Source organism: Ceratotherium simum, chromosome 36, assembly GCF_057802395.1.
Source record: "Ceratotherium simum simum isolate JZ-2026a chromosome 36, ASM5780239v1, whole genome shotgun sequence".
NCBI lineage: Eukaryota > Metazoa > Chordata > Mammalia > Perissodactyla > Rhinocerotidae > Ceratotherium > Ceratotherium simum.
The window spans coordinates 20,482,253-20,498,270 of record NC_141935.1 but is presented as its reverse complement, the minus strand read 5'-3'; the positions used below and the strand labels follow the sequence as shown (position 1 = coordinate 20,498,270).

Below are 16,018 nucleotides of genomic sequence, written 5' to 3'. Positions count from 1 at the left end.
GTTACACTGAGTTGAGTTATGTATATGTCTCCAAATTCTTTTGTTTTGTATTGGCAAGCAAGGAGAATTAATCAGGAAAATGGAGTAACTCAATGGGCCATAAGATCAAAAAGTTTGACACCATCTATTCCTACATAAAGATGTTCTTATGCAGGGATGTGCTGGCAAATTGGTTCTCTGGAGGTCGTGGGAGGAAGCCCTGATATGTAGCATTTGTCAATTACTATGGTGTAAATACTCTCACTATAGTTGATTTCAAACTAATAACATGATGTTACTGAATGTGGAGTTGGGGGAAAAGATGTGCACAATCCACTCTTGTAAGCCAGTACAAGCCAGCTCCAACACACCAATGACCCTTTGTACAGGCAGAGAAATTATAATGATCATAATAATTCCTTTCATTTATAGGGCTGTTTGTGGTTCACCAGGCACTTTGATATATTTTTCTTTACCTGCACAATACCTTGAGTGTGATGTTAAATGATGTGATTTGACTAACCACAGGCCTTAAATTACCACCAAGGAAACTCTCTTTGGTTTAACATTCATGAACAGAGACCAGTCTTTTAAGGAATAGAATAAATATAGGATATATAAATGTTGATAGCCCAGGATAAGAGAAGAAAGATCTTGATTGTAGGATATCATTGGAGAGAGAAGATCTAAAAGAGGCCACAGAGAAGGAAGGTTGGGTAGCCAGGTAAGGAAAATGTTCAAAAGAGAGATCCAAGGATATTAAAAATGTAGTTTTTCATACTCCATAGTTTTGCTTAGGGCCTGGCCTGCTCCTAGATCATAGATCTTGCCAAATATAGTTCATGCTCCATTATCCACTCTAATGGAGGAAAGTCGGACAACATAATTCAAACAATGGACAACCTTGAAAGGCATATACAATTGGATTTGCAGAGGATATAATGCCTGTTACTTAGTGTCTTTACCCTTCTGTGAATGGTTTACTTATTCTCCCTCTGGAACTTAACCTACCCATAGCAATTCATATTATAAAGAATTGAGAAAAGCCACAAGATTAGTACTAATCTAGTTTTTTTTTTTTTTTTTTTTTTTTTTTGTATAAGTGTGGAATTGGGACGGTTATTGCTTACTTATAAGCAATTTAATAAAATTTTGAGTTACTTCTAATTAAAGGATGAAATACTCTTATCCTAGAAAATGAAAATGCTTCTTCTGAGAGAAACATATTTAATTCATTTGGCCATAAGCTTTAAAGTGTACTGTGTGTGTGTCAGTGTGTGTGTGTGTGTGTGTACATGTGCGTGCACACAACTTCAACTGCTGCTGACCGCAGGAGAAATCAGTATCTGGCCACTGGCGGTTGTGGGCTGTTATCACTTGGTGACAGTTGATATATTGGTGGCCAGCACATGAGGAGAATGGGGGGTGTGCATCCTATCAATTTTTAGAGCACATTTTATCCGTACAAAGAACAGTGGCTCAGCAGTCCATTTGTCATTTCTGCCCTTGAAAGTAGGAGTTGATAAATGACAATAACTTTTAGGCCACCATAGCACACACTTTTCTACGTCCCACAGTTGAGTTTCAGGGTAGGGGGAGAGAAAAAGAAAACTTCTAATCTCTAGCGGAAGTTGGGGGGATTAGGATATAGAACTGGGTAGGAAATGCAAGCCAAGTGGTGGCTTCAGTAAAAAAGTCTGCTATTTTGATGGCTGCAAACTGATACGTTGACATTTGTTTCCTTTGGTTGTCATTAGTGGAAAACAATTTTTTTTTATTCTTAGCTCTGTGGCCCCAGCCCAGCCACCAATCCAATCAATGGCCAATCTTGGCTTTTTCTCTTCAGTGTATTTTGCCTCTGTTACCTCTTGTTAATGCTTTACTGCTTCCATTCCATTCCAGGATTTTATCACCTAGGGATGAATACAACACCTTCCTAGTGGTAATGATAATAGCAATATCTAGCACCTAAAATCTGGGTCTTGCTCACAGTTGGCTAAGAACTTTCACTTACCTTGTATCATTGAGTCTCTATAGCAGTCCTGGGAGACGGGAAACTGAGGCTCAGAATGCTGAGTGGTTTTCCCAGGCATACAGTGTTAGCAAGTGGGGTTGAACATTAACTTAGGTGCACTAGCCCCCGCCCGGACTCTCTCAGCCTAGCTTTGTGCTCCTAGTCTCTCCTTGTTCTCATCTAATCTATACACACTTGCTAGAGCAAACATCCCATAAACTCTTATTTCTGTTAAGAACCCTTTCCTAACAGATGCAGGTTCACCCCCTCTGCCTCTTTACCTAGAATGCCCTGGGCACTCAGGTGTGCATTGAAAAACCATTGGCCACTAGTTTCCTCCTACACTGGACATCATACTTCTCAATTAAAATCCCTACAGCTTTTCATGAGAACTTATAAATCTTTTGGTCATGGGAGAGTAGGTCCTGACAATATTAAGAGGAAAATTGCCTATCAGAAAGATGCTGTAATCCCTGCTCACCCACATCCTTCCTTCTTCTATCTTTGTGATGAAAATCTACTCATCCTTCAAGGCTTACTTCAAATGTCATTTTTTTCATGAAATATTTTTCTGGTTCTCTAATCAATCACGATCCCTTGGTCTTTTGACTTTTTTTGTTACTTAGTCTGTTGCAATTATTGTTATTATTTGTTCCACGTAATCCTTGGGGTCAGTAACAACAAAGAATTTCACAAATAGGAGATGCTTGGTAAATATTTGTCGAATTCAGCTGAAATTAATTAGTTTGAAGACACTCCAAGTACAACACAAGCCCTTTAATCCAATGCAATTCCTACCAGTATTGTTTGGTTAATCAAAAAATGTAGGAGCTGGGGGGCGGCCTGGTGGCATAGTGGTTAAGTTCCCGTGCTCCACTTCAGCGGCCTGGGGTTCACAGGTTCGGATCCCAGGCATGGACCTACACAGACCCCAGAGAGCCCTGTGCAGCCCCACTGCCATCTGGCTAGTTACCATCACACTCGGGAGGAGCCGCAGCTGCCACAGCCACCCCATCACCATCACTGTAACCAGAGCAGTGGGCTGAGACCTAGCCTGGCACCTCTGGTAGGGAATGACAGCCAGGGCAGCCTCACATCCATGGTGCCTGAACATTGGCAGGACAAAAAAGATCACTGCAATGAAGTTTTTGGGAACAGTAAAATGGTTCAGCATAAGATATGGATATAGTTTCATCAACAGGAATGACACCAATGAAGATGTACTTGTATGCCAGACTGCCATAAAGAGAATAACCCTAGGAAGTACCTTGGAAGCATAGGAGAGGGAGAAACTGTGGAGTTTGATGTTGTTGAAGGAGAGAAGGAGGCAGCAACTGGTACAAGCCCTGGTGGAGTTCCAGTGAAGGCAGTAAATATGCAGCAGACCAGAACCATTATAGACACTATCCATGTGGCAGTGTCCTCCACGCGATTACCAGTAGAATGACCAGAACAGGAGGGAGCAGGGGAAGAACGTGGATAGGAGAGTGCTCCCCAGGGCCAGGCGCAACAGCATCAACCCTACCGCAGGCCACGGCGCCCACCTTACTACACGCAGAGACCCTGTGGGTGCCACCACAGTATTCCAGTCCTCCTGTGCAGGGAGAAGTGATGGAAGGTGCTGACAACCAAGATGCAGGAGAGCAAGGTAGACCAGTGAGATGGAATATGTATCAGAGTTTAGAGACCACGGTTCCCCGGGGGCTCTCCCTGCTGAAAGACACCCTAGAGAGGACGGCAATGAAGAAGGCAAGGAAAGTCAAGGAGAGGAGACCCAAGGGCAGCAGCCACCTCGGTGTCGGTACCACTTCACCTTCAACTATCAATGCAGTTGCCCAGAAAACCCTAAAACCACCAGATGGCAAAGAGATAAAAGCAGCCAATCCACTAGCTGAGAATTCATTCCTCCAGAGGCTGAAAAGGATGGGGCTGAGTAAATGCCGGCTTACCGTCTCTACCATCATCAGTTTAGTCATCCAACAAGAAGAAATGAATATGAAATTCCAGCAATAAGAAATGAACAAAAGATTGGAGCTCAAGACCGTAAGTGCTTGCTTTTTGCCCATTAACCAGATAACTAGAACAATCTGCATTAGCCACGCAGCATAGGGTTTTTATTATTTTTACCCACATATGTCTCTTTTTGGTAATGACAAATGTGGGTTTTTTTTTTTTTAAGCCCATTGTTTTCTCAATACACCTTAAAAGTTTTAAAATTGTTTCATATCCGGTTCAGCTGAGATTTTTAAGAATCTCATTTTTAATTTGTAATAAGTTTACAACTTGATTTTTTAAAAAAAACAGCAAACTGCAAGCCTTAGTTAATAAAGGTCTTAAATAATTTTTAAGAAAGTAGATTAACATGGACAATCATTAAAAAAAAGCTATGTAAACCATAATGCATTTACTTAAAACTCACATTCATTGGCCAGGTTTTTTGGTGTAGTGCCAGGACTCCTCGTTGGGTAGGTTTTCACTGATTCGAGTCCCTGGTTTTCTTCCTTGCATTGGTCATACCCATAATGAAAAATTTTTAAACTTCTAATTTCAGGGTTTTCAATATAGAGGGAGAACTTAAGGATACTTGCAGTACAATCTGAATTCAGTAATTATCTATTAAACTTTTTCCCCAGTCTATAATAGTTGTCTCTATTAATTGACCTGCAATTCTTTAGAGTTGCACTGTCCAATACAGTGGTCACTTGTCCCGTGTGGTTATTGAACACTTGAAATGTGCTAGTCAGAAGTAAGATGTGCCAGGGGTATGAAATACACATTGGATTTCCAAGACAGTACAAAAAAAAGAACATAAAATCTCATTAATAATTTTATATGATTATAGGTTGAAAAGATAATCATTTGGATATATTGGGTTAAATAAAGTATATTGAAATTAATTTCACCTGTTTCTTTTACGTTTTTAAGTGTGACTGCTAGAAAATGTAAAATTACATAGGTGGTTTGCATTGTATTTCTACTGGACAGCACTGCTTTAGAGAATCATGTTTACTGATTCTTTGTAAAACACTCAATATGTCATTTTCATAGAAAACACTACTCTTTCCTTTTTAGTTATATTTCTTAAATATACTTAATATTAAATTAAATTACATAATTATAGTAAGAAGAACAACTATCACAGTCAGGTTTGGGAGCAAACACAACTGGATTTGGGCATGCTCACTTTTCAGCTTGTGGGAACAGAAATCCACAAACAATTTAGAGTCACCTCCTTGTGCCTTTAGGTGCTATGGCCTCAGTCAGTGTGTTGAAGAAGTAGAAGATGAGTGTGATTTATTTGGTGAAGCAGCGAAGATTGGTAAAGAGAGCCTCTACTGAACTCTGATCCTGAACAACAGCTTGGAGATGCTCTGTTTTTGATATGCTGTTTTAAAATGACAATATCACAACTCTCTTTTCCATTAACTTCCTTGACACCCTCAGAATTGCAGACTTGGGAAATGAAATTCAGGGATATCCTGATTAAGTTGACAACAGATTCATTTCATTATGGGAAAATCAAGGTCCAACCAGGTGAATAATGGCTCTCAATGAAAATGGCCACAGATAGCTAAGGTATTTGGAGTAAGAGGTTGTCCATATCCTACTAGCAAATTCGTAGGCTTGCTAGCAAGTTAATAGGCTGTTGGGTTTTGGTTTGCTCTCAGGTCGCACGGGTAAGGAAGGAGGCACTAGCTCTGTTGGAGAAGAATTTGCTGTTGGTCATGATCTTGCCTGCAGTATAAAGTCATCCCTCATCCCTCTTACTCCATCTAGAAGGGGCAAATAGTTTGCCAGTTACATTATGTCTGTAAGGCATGTGAGAGAGGATTGTGGAATCTGATTTCATGTTCCAGCTGTGACTAGGGCAAGAACTATGAATTGCCTTCTCTCTGCTGGGGGTGGGGAAGGATTGGGTGCGGGAGATGGAGAATATAGGGGGTTCATATACACTGGTCCATCCATAACTTACTTCCCTCTGTCTGACAGCACATCAATGTGGTTGAGGGTCTGTGCATAAAGCAGTGCACTTCTAGTGTCTCAAGAGCCTGGCAGGTGAAAACCAACGTGAGCTCACCAGCCATGGTAGTCGTAGAGGTAAGACAATTGTTATTTCTTCAACAACTTTCTTTAATAGGACTTTCTCCCTAAGTATTCAGTGCTGTGGGAATGGGTGATTTAAACCTAGATGAAGTGAGTGTCATGTAGCTCCAACCCTGATCTAAGCAAATGGTAAGGCTGGACCACCCAACTCATTTGGACTACTAAATTGAACAGTGTTAGTAACATGCACCAAAAGCTGATTTCAGGGAAAGAACATCTGTTAGATGATTTTTGTTGGGCACTGTTGGTTTGCTTGCCAATGACAACAAAGAAAATAATAATCAGACGAGAAAGTAGCTATCTTTTGTCCTGCTCTGTTTTGTAATGAATAAATGAACCAAGCATATTAAATTTCTACGGGACTATTTATTTTATAGTTGTTCTGCTCCATAAGTTCCCTCCAGGAAGATGTGTGAGACCCCAACCTGTAGATTGGCAGAGGCTGTGCTGAGGAAGATGATCTGGGTCAGTAGGGCCTTGCAGAGATCAGAAATGAAGTGATCTGCTTCGAGCTTGCCCTCAGCCTCCTCTGAATTTAACTGTATTCTCTGGAGAGCCAGAAGAACACAATTGCTTCTCCTCACACTCCCATTCCAACCCTGTAGTTTAAGAATCTGAGGGTGTGCACACTGTGGCAAAATCTTGTTTTTATGGGTTTCACTTGAAAGCTGGTCCTGATTTTTCTGTGATGTGTGATTGAAAACACATAGACATGAGGGAAGCTTCAATGAATTTAGCTCGTGAGAAACCACCATAGTCAATGAGTCAACTTGCTTCTTGGCTATAAGAAGAAGAAGAATGACAGAGGAAAATGAAATCTTCTAGAAGAATCAGTGAAACATTAAGAAGGAAGTGATATTCAATATTGAAACAAACTACTTTCCTCAATTTTAAGGGTGTAAGAAATATTTTGATTGGTTTCTCCATCCCAAGCCTGAGAAAGGAGAGGCAAATATCTCTATGTTGCTATTCATATATAGGCTCTTATCTGTGTAGAGCTTAAATAAATAATTCTCAAACTGTGGCCAAATGAGATACTAAGACTCCTGGGTAGAGACACCTTACAAATTGTCAAAGAATTAATGTACATGAAAGTATGTTGTAAACATTTACAAACTCTGACCTGTGATATTTACTACTGTAGTCATGATTTTTCAGTGGCTGTAGAATTTGGGGCAGTGTTTCTAGTCTTTTCTATCCACTTTACTCTTTAGGGTGATCAGATCAGACTATACCTGATGATGGGGTAAAGGGTAGGGGGGCAGGTGTAGCATTCTCAGACATTGTCCCAAAAGGAGCACTAATGATATTCCTTCTCTCTCACTTATATCGTGTGTGTTGCCTGTGCTCAACCTTGAGCACTGGCCAGTCCAGTTAAGACTGTAACAAATTTGGGAAAAGAAGAGCTCAGAATAATTACCCAGCCTGATTGTTAATAATAATAATAATAATAATGGTACTAAATATTATTATTATTACAACCATTTATTGTGCTCCAGGACTGGTTAAACACTTTATATACAACATTTTGCTTAATTTAATCCTTACAATAGTCCAAAGAGGGAGGTATGTCATCCCCGTTATTCAGATGAAGACAGCACGGTCTAGAGAGGTTGGGTAGTTTGTGTAAGGTCGTCGAGCTTGGAGATGATGGAACTGGGGCTTTAATCTGCTTTTACATTAAAACTACTGGAAGCAGTTTTTCTTTTTTAAATCAATATTTCAAACAAGAGTCAAAATAGAACCAGAATAGCGCAAGGGCCAATTTACAACTTGATTTCTTCTTGGCCTTGTGATGCTGAGTGAGAATTGAGTGGGGAAGGAGAATTTGAAGTGCAATACATGAGAAAATCCTGATGCGAGGAGCTCTCTCATATTTGCCTTTAAACTATAACGGCCCAGAGCTCCAGCACTGGGGTCAGATGTATTAATCACCTGTTAGGTGCCAGGTACTGCGGTCCCTTTCGTTGATGGAAAGTGCTGGCTTTACAGTTGACAAAGCACACTATTTTACATAAATCCTCAAACTGAATTCTGGATCCAACTCAGCCTACCCAGGAGAGCAGGGAACTAAGGCTCAGAAGAATTAAGATCCAGACTTAGAAAGTGGAAAAGAAATGAGATCTGCTGTTGCCTGTCTGAGGGCTAACTTTACTCCTCCATGCTCCCTCATGAAGGATGCACAGAGTTCATTCATAGCACATACCTTCTCCTATCTCATTTTCATGCAGAATAACCCTGCCATTTTTTTTTTCTTTCTGGCACTTTCTGATACCTCTTTGGAATTGGGTTCCTCAGCATAAATAGGGTCGGTTTGCACTGCCTTACTTTGCATGTTGCTAATAAACTCATGCCGTTTTTTTTTTCTTAAAAAACACTGTTGAATTAGAATGACTGGACTGTGTTTTTTTATATCTCTTTGAATCTCTCTATAGGATCTAACAGTGCTTAAAACTATTTAATTAATTACCTCCTTGAATATAACTTTCATCCAGTTTTCTTTCTCTTTTAGCTTTAGTCTCTAAAAGATCAAGAAATTAGTTAGCATCCCAAAGGACCCTGAATGGTCCACATGGCTTTCTTTGTCTCTGCCCTATCTTCATGCTTCCTTGAAGACATGTGTCTCCCTCAATTGGTGTAGCACTTTGCTGCCTTCATCATTGGTATTGTTTTAAAATATTTTTAAATTAAATCTCCTCTTTTTTGTTTTTCATTATGAAAAATTTCAAACAGGTACAAAAGTGAAGAGATTACTGTAATGAAACCAATGTACCCAACTTCAAAAATGATCACTACATGGACAATCTTCCTTCATCTATACTTCCAACCGTCCCCCACCAACAGGATTATTTTGAAGTAATATCGTAGCATTTCATCTGTAAATATTTTGTGTGCATCTCTAGAACATGAGGACTATTTTAGGGAGCATAACCATGATATTATTACCACACCTAAATAAATCAATAGTAATTATTTAATATAATTAAATACCCATTCATTGCTGTTCACATTTTGCTGGCCACCTTTTAAATTGTTTTAATTTGTTTATTTGAATTAGATTCCAAAAAAGATTCCAACTGTATCATTCATTGGTTGATATATCTCTTTAAATGTCCTTTGCTTTATAGATTTCCTCTCATTTTTTTCTTGTGGTTAATACTGAAGAAACTGACATTTTGCTGTAGAGTTTCTGTAATGGATTAGATTCTGCAGAAATTACTTCTAGTTTGACAGCTGTTCTCAATTGGCCCACCATGCTTTCTGCTTTCCAGTGAGTACCTGTGGGTGGTTTTGAGTTCTGTTTTCAAGGCTGTCTAAAGCCCAGTTGGCTTCTCTCCACTTTGTCTTGCAAAAATGCTGATATTACGAGGGTTTTGGAGCTGTCAGTGGTTTGACTTCACGTCAATTTTATTTGAGAGTTTGTAGGGGTACCTTTTTATCTTGGTTTGCTGTAGCAGTTTTAAATGAATCTTTGATTTTGTTATTCTAGTTGTTCCATTTTTAATATATCAAATTAAACATTTTTAATACCAAAAGATAGCAATAAATCTCATTCAGATTAAGGTGAGCTGTTGCCACTTCATTGAATACTTTTATTTTCTTTTGTCACTACTCAGAATGCTTAAAATACTACCTGTTAAAATGCACTGGAACCAAATTGATCAATATCATCCCTGTTTTGATCTCTCGTATGTTTTCTGATGGGTTACATCCAGTAGTTAGACCAACAGTCAACAATTCAGATGTGTATACACGTATGCATATGTGTATGGGTGTGTGTGTGTTTAAGAAGCCTTTGCCAATGTTGGCCTTAGATTTTTCTCAATTTCAAGAGGCTGAGCTTCTGTGCTATAAGATGGTGGGACTATTGGTAATTTTTTTGTCTTGTGTAAAGAGGATAGTAGACATTAAAGCAATTGTTTCCTGAACCCACACATGTAGTAGTCTTTGTGTTGAGGAATTGTAAACATCATCTGGAACTGAAATTTACATTCCCTTGGTCTTTGTAGTCATGGCCTAGATTCTTTGCATAGATCAAAATAGATATTCATTATCAATGGCATTCTGGGAAGATGGAGGCAGCAGCATCATTTTTGAATTTCCTCAAATTTCCATTTCCTCTTTAACACAGAGAAAATAGATAGCAAAACTGAAATACCACGTACAATGTATACAATAAAACTAAGAGTATACTCCCAAACCCCAAAATTCAACTGGGTACAGAGAATCCAGCAAAAGGCCCAAGACTTACATGGGATCAGTGTCTGTTCAAGAGGAAGCAAAGGAAAGCAATGTAGCATTTAGTGAATCTGAGAAGAGGAGAACCCAAAATAGCCAACAAGTATTCACTGGAAAGTACGGGGTCCAATTTGAGAATAACAAATAAAATTTGGACAGCTTTTGTCTACTCCATTGCAGTGAGCTCATAGTGAGGGCTCCAAGGTGTGGAACAGTCTAAGTTCTGTGAACTCTTGAAATTTGCCATCTAGTTCAGGATAATGCCTCATGTGGAGGAGAGAAACTGTTGGGAGTGGAATCAAAATTAACTAAGACAAGGACAGTAGAAACAATAGAAAAAGAATGTACAGATAAAAATCAGGGAGAGGATAGAGAAAGGATGTCTCAAAAATCAAGATGACATATTTTTAAACATTTCCCCAAATCAACAGAAAAAGAAGCTGTGTGAAGTTAGAAAAGCTCTCTCAAACCATGCCTATTTATAAAGTTCAGAAAACTAATTTTACATAAAAATGAACAACAGGAAAATATCAAGATCAATTCTCAAAGTTATTATAAGCAAAAAGAGATAAATGCAGGATAACACCTTTAAATACAATGAAAATAGAGCTGAAAGATATGTTTACAAACAGATCAAAGCTATAGCTTACTATTTCAAAACAAGCTGAAAGACATTAACAAAACTAATACAAAACATGAAAAAACAACACAAATCAAAATAAGAGAGTTCAGAAATGTGATGACAGAACGCAGAAAAGAATTAGAAATTAGAGAACAATAATTTCAGAAAAGAAGACTAAACTAGAAGAAACACAAAATATTATGACTTAAGATAAGTGGAACTGAAAAAGAAAAAAATAAAAATAAAAACCAACCACTGACATAAAAAGGATTCCATGAAAGTGACACATATTTAGGCAAACAAGATAGGTAAAGAAGGTCCAACACACAGATAATTAGTCCTTGAAAAAGAAAACCAATACAAGTGGAGTCTAAACAACATGCTACTAAATAACCATTGTGTCATTGAAGAAATCAAAAAGGAAATCAAAAAATACCTTGAGACAAAGGAAAATGATAACATAACACTCCAAAATCTATGGGATGCAGCAAAAGCAATTTTAAGAGGGAAGTTCATAGTGATACAGGCTAGCTCAGGAAACAAGAAAAATCTCAAATAAACAGTCTAATCTTAAACCTAAAGGAACTGTAAAAAGAAAAATAAACAAAACACAAAGTTAGTAGAAGGAAGAAAACAATAAAGATCAGAGTGGAAATAAATAAAAGAGAGACCAAAAAAACAATAGTAAAGATCAGTGGAACTAAGAGCTAATTCTTTGAGAAGATAAACAAAATTGATAAACCTTTAGCCAGACTCATCAAACAAAGGAGAGAGAGGACCCAAATAAATAAAATCAGAAATGAAAGAAAAGAAGTTACAACTGCCATCACAGAAATATAAAGGATCATAAGAGATTACTACAAACAATTATAGGCCAACAAATTGGACAACTTAAAAGAAATGGATAAACTCCTAGAAACATACAATCTTCCAAGACTGAATCAGGAAGAAACAGAAAATCAGAGCAGACTGATTACTAGTATGAAATTGAATCAATAATCAAAAAACTCCCAACAAACAAAAGTCCGAGATCCGACAGCTTCACAGGTGAATTCTACCAAACACTTAAAGAAGAATTAATACCTATCCTTCTCAAACTATTCCAAAAAATTGAGGAGGAAGGAACACTTCCAAACTCATTCTATGAGGCCAGCATTACCTTGGTACCAAAACCAAAGATGCTATGAAAAAAGAAAATTACAGGCCAATATCCCTGATGAATATAAATACAAAAATCCTCAATAAAATATTCACAAACCAAATTCAACAATAATTTAAAAGGAGCATACACTATAATAAAGTGGGATTTATCCCAGGGATGTAAGGATGGTTCAATATCCGCATATCAATGTGATACACCACATTAACAAAACAAAGAATAAAAATCATACGATCATCTCAACAAGATGCAGAAAAAGCTTTTGACAAAATTCAACATCGATTTATGATAAAAACTCTCGACAAAGTGAGTATAGAAAGAACATACCTCAACATAATAAAGCCCATATATGACAGACCCACACTTAACATTATATTCAACAGTGGAAAGTTGAAAGCATTTTCTCTAAGATCAGGAAGAAGACAAGGATGCCTACTCTCACCACTTTTATTCAACGTAATATTGGAAGTCCTAGCCACAGCATCAGACAAGAACAAGAAATAAAAGGAATCCAAATTGGAAAGGAAGAAGTAAAACTGTCACTGTTTCTTATGGCTGAGTAGTATTCCATTGTGTATATATACCACAGCTTCTTTATCCATTCGTCCCTTGATGGGCACTTAGGTTGCTTCCAAGTCTTGGCTATTGTGAATAAGGCTGCAATGAACACAGGGGTGCATGTACCTTTGCAAATTGGTGTTTTCAAGTTCTTTGGATAAATACCCAACAGTGGAATAGCTGGATCATATGGTAGTTCTATCCTTGATTTTTTGAGGAATCTCCATACTGTTTTCCATAGTGGCTGCACCAGTTTGCACTCCCACCAGCAGTGTATGAGAGTTCCCTTCTCTCCACATCCTCTCCAACACATGTTGTTTCCTGTCTTGTTAATTATAGCCATTCTGACTGGCGTGAGGTGATATCTCATTGTAGTTTTGATTTGCATTTCCCTGATAGTTAGTGATTTTGAACATCTTTTCATGTGTCTGTTGGCCATCTGTATATCTTCTTTGGAGAAATGTCTGTTCAGGTCTTTTGCCCATTTTTTAATTGGGTTGGTAGTTTTTTTGTTGTTGAGATGCATGAGTTCTTTATATGTTTTGGAGATTAAGCCCTTATCAGATGCATGCAGAAATAGAAGTACAATGATGTACACCTGAAATTTTTGCAATGTTATAAACCAATGTTACTGCAATAAAAAAAAAAAAAAAAAAAAGAGATGCTGCATTAGGACATAGTACTCATTGGCTAATAAATGGACCTTATAGTGGGCATGAAAAAAAAAAAAAAAAAAAAACTGTCACTGTTTGCAGATGACATGATACTATATATAGAAAACCCTAAAGACTCCACTAAAAAACTACTAGAACTCATAAACAAATTCAGTAAAGTTGCAGGATACAAAATTAATGTACAGAAATTTGTAGCATTTCTATACACTAATAATAATCTATCAGAAAGAGAAATTAAGAAAACAATGCCATTTACAATTGCATCAAAAAGAATAAAATATCTAGGAATAAATTTAACCAAGGAAGTGAAAGACCTGTACTCTGAAAACTATAAGACATTGATAAAAGAAATTGAAGGTGACACAAATAAATGGAAAGATATACTATGCTCATGGATTGGAAGAATTAATATTCTTAAAAATGTCCATACTACCCAAAGCAATCTATAGAGTTAATGCAATCCCTATCAAAATACCAATGACATTTTTCACAGAACTAGAACAAAGAATCCTAAAATTTGTATGGAACAACAAAAGACTCTAAGTAGCCAAAGCAACCTTGAGAAAGAAGAATATAGCTGGAGGTATCACATTCCCTTATTTCACACTATACTACAAAGCTATAGTAATCAAAACTGTATGGTACTGGCACAAAAACAGACACATAGATCGATGGAACATAATAGTCCAGAAGTAAACCTACTCCTATATGATCAGTTAATCTACAGCAAGGGAGGCGAGAATATACAATGGAGAAATGATATTCTCTTCAATAAATGATGTTGGGAAAACTGGACAGCTACATGCAAAAGAATGAAACTGGACCACTTTCTTACACCATATACAAAAATAAACTCAAAATGGATTAAGGGCTTAAATGTAAGACCCGAAACCATAAAAATCCTAGAAGGAAACATAAGCAGTAAACTCTTTGACATCAGTCTTTGCAATATTTTTTTGGATCTATCTCCTTAGTCAAGGGCAACAAAAGCAAAAATAAACAGATGGGTCTACATCAAGCCAAAAAGCTTTTGCACAGCAAAGGAAACCATCAACAGAATGAAAAGACTACCTACTGAATGGGAGAAGATATTTGTAATTGGTATATCCAATGAAGGGTTACTATCTAAAATATATAAAGACTTCATATTCAATATCAAAAAGACAAATAATCCAATTAAAAAATGGGCAGAGGACTTGAATAAACATTTTTCCAAAGAAGACATACAGAGGGCTGACAAGACACATGAGAAGATGCTCAGCATCACTAATCATTAGGGAAATGCAAATTAAAACCACAACATCAGTCAGAATAACTATCGTCAAAAGGACAATAAATAACAAGTGTTGGCGAGGATATGGAAAAAAGAGAACACTTATGCACTGTTTATGGGAAGATAAATTGGTGAAGCCAATATGAAAAACAGTGTGGAGTTTCCTTAAATAGTTAAAAATAGAACTATTATAAGATCCAGCAATTCCACTTCTGGGTATTTACCCAAAGAAAACAAAAATCCTACTTTGAAGAGATATATGTACCTGTATGTTTATTGCAGCATTATTTACAACAGCCAAGATATGGAAGCAAGTATTCATCAACGGATAAATGGTTGAAGAAGATGTGGTACATATATACAATGGAATATTACTCTGCCATAAAAAAGAATGAAATCTTGCCATTTGTGATGACATAGATGAACCTGGAGGGTATTACACTAAGTAAAATAAGGTAGACAAAGAAAGACAAATACTGTATGATTTCACTTATATGTGGCATATTAAAAACAAAACAAATGAACAAACAAAATAAAACAGAAACAGACTCATAGATATGGAGAATAAAATGGTAACTGCCAGAAGGGATGGGGGTGGGGAATTGGGGGAAATAGGTGAAAGGGATTAATAGGTACCAACTTCTAGTTATAAAATAAATAAGTCACAGAGGTGTAATATACAGCATAGGGAATACAGTCAATAATATTGTAATAACTTTGTATGGTGACAGATGGTTCCTAGACTTATCGTGGTGATCATTTCCTTTCATAATGTATACAAATGTTGAATCACTATGTTGTACACCTGAAACTAACATAATATTGTATGCAACTATACTTCAATTTAAAAAAATAAAGTGACTTCAATCTAAAAAAACATAAGCAAACTAAAACAAGAGAATAGAGCAAATATTAAACTATAAGTGAAGAAACTTTCCTGAAATTAAAAAGAAAAGTTTTGAACAACATATTGAAAAAGCAATTGTATAACACCTGAAAATATCAACCCAGAAGGGCAAACACCAACATATGCTACTAAAATTACTTGAGGTTAAAATAAAACAAAAAAACCAAAAATTTCCTTTAGTCATTTTGACAAAAAGAGAAAGTGATTTATGAGGAGAAAAATAAGATTATTAACAGATTTTTCTACAGGAGTGCCTTTTGCTAGAAGAAAATAGAGTGACATATTTAATATAATCAAAGAAAGAAAACATGAGCCAAAGAATTTATATCAAACAAAACTTATTTTGAGTACAAAAGGCATAGAAAAAAATATTATCTACATGCAAGAACTCAGGTAATATGTACTTGTCTAGCATTCCTGGGGAATGTACTAGAGAACAAACTTCTGACAACTGAAATGACTAGAGAGACATTACTGGTAATTACAGGT

The 16,018-nt window shown here is 36.9% G+C and overlaps 1 pseudogene; it reads left to right on the top strand.

The window, feature by feature from the left end:
• Positions 1 to 3,066: 3,066 nt before the first annotated feature.
• On the top strand, positions 3,067 to 3,930 carry LOC101403709 (Y-box-binding protein 1 pseudogene; annotated as a pseudogene).
• Positions 3,931 to 16,018: the final 12,088 nt, after the last annotated feature.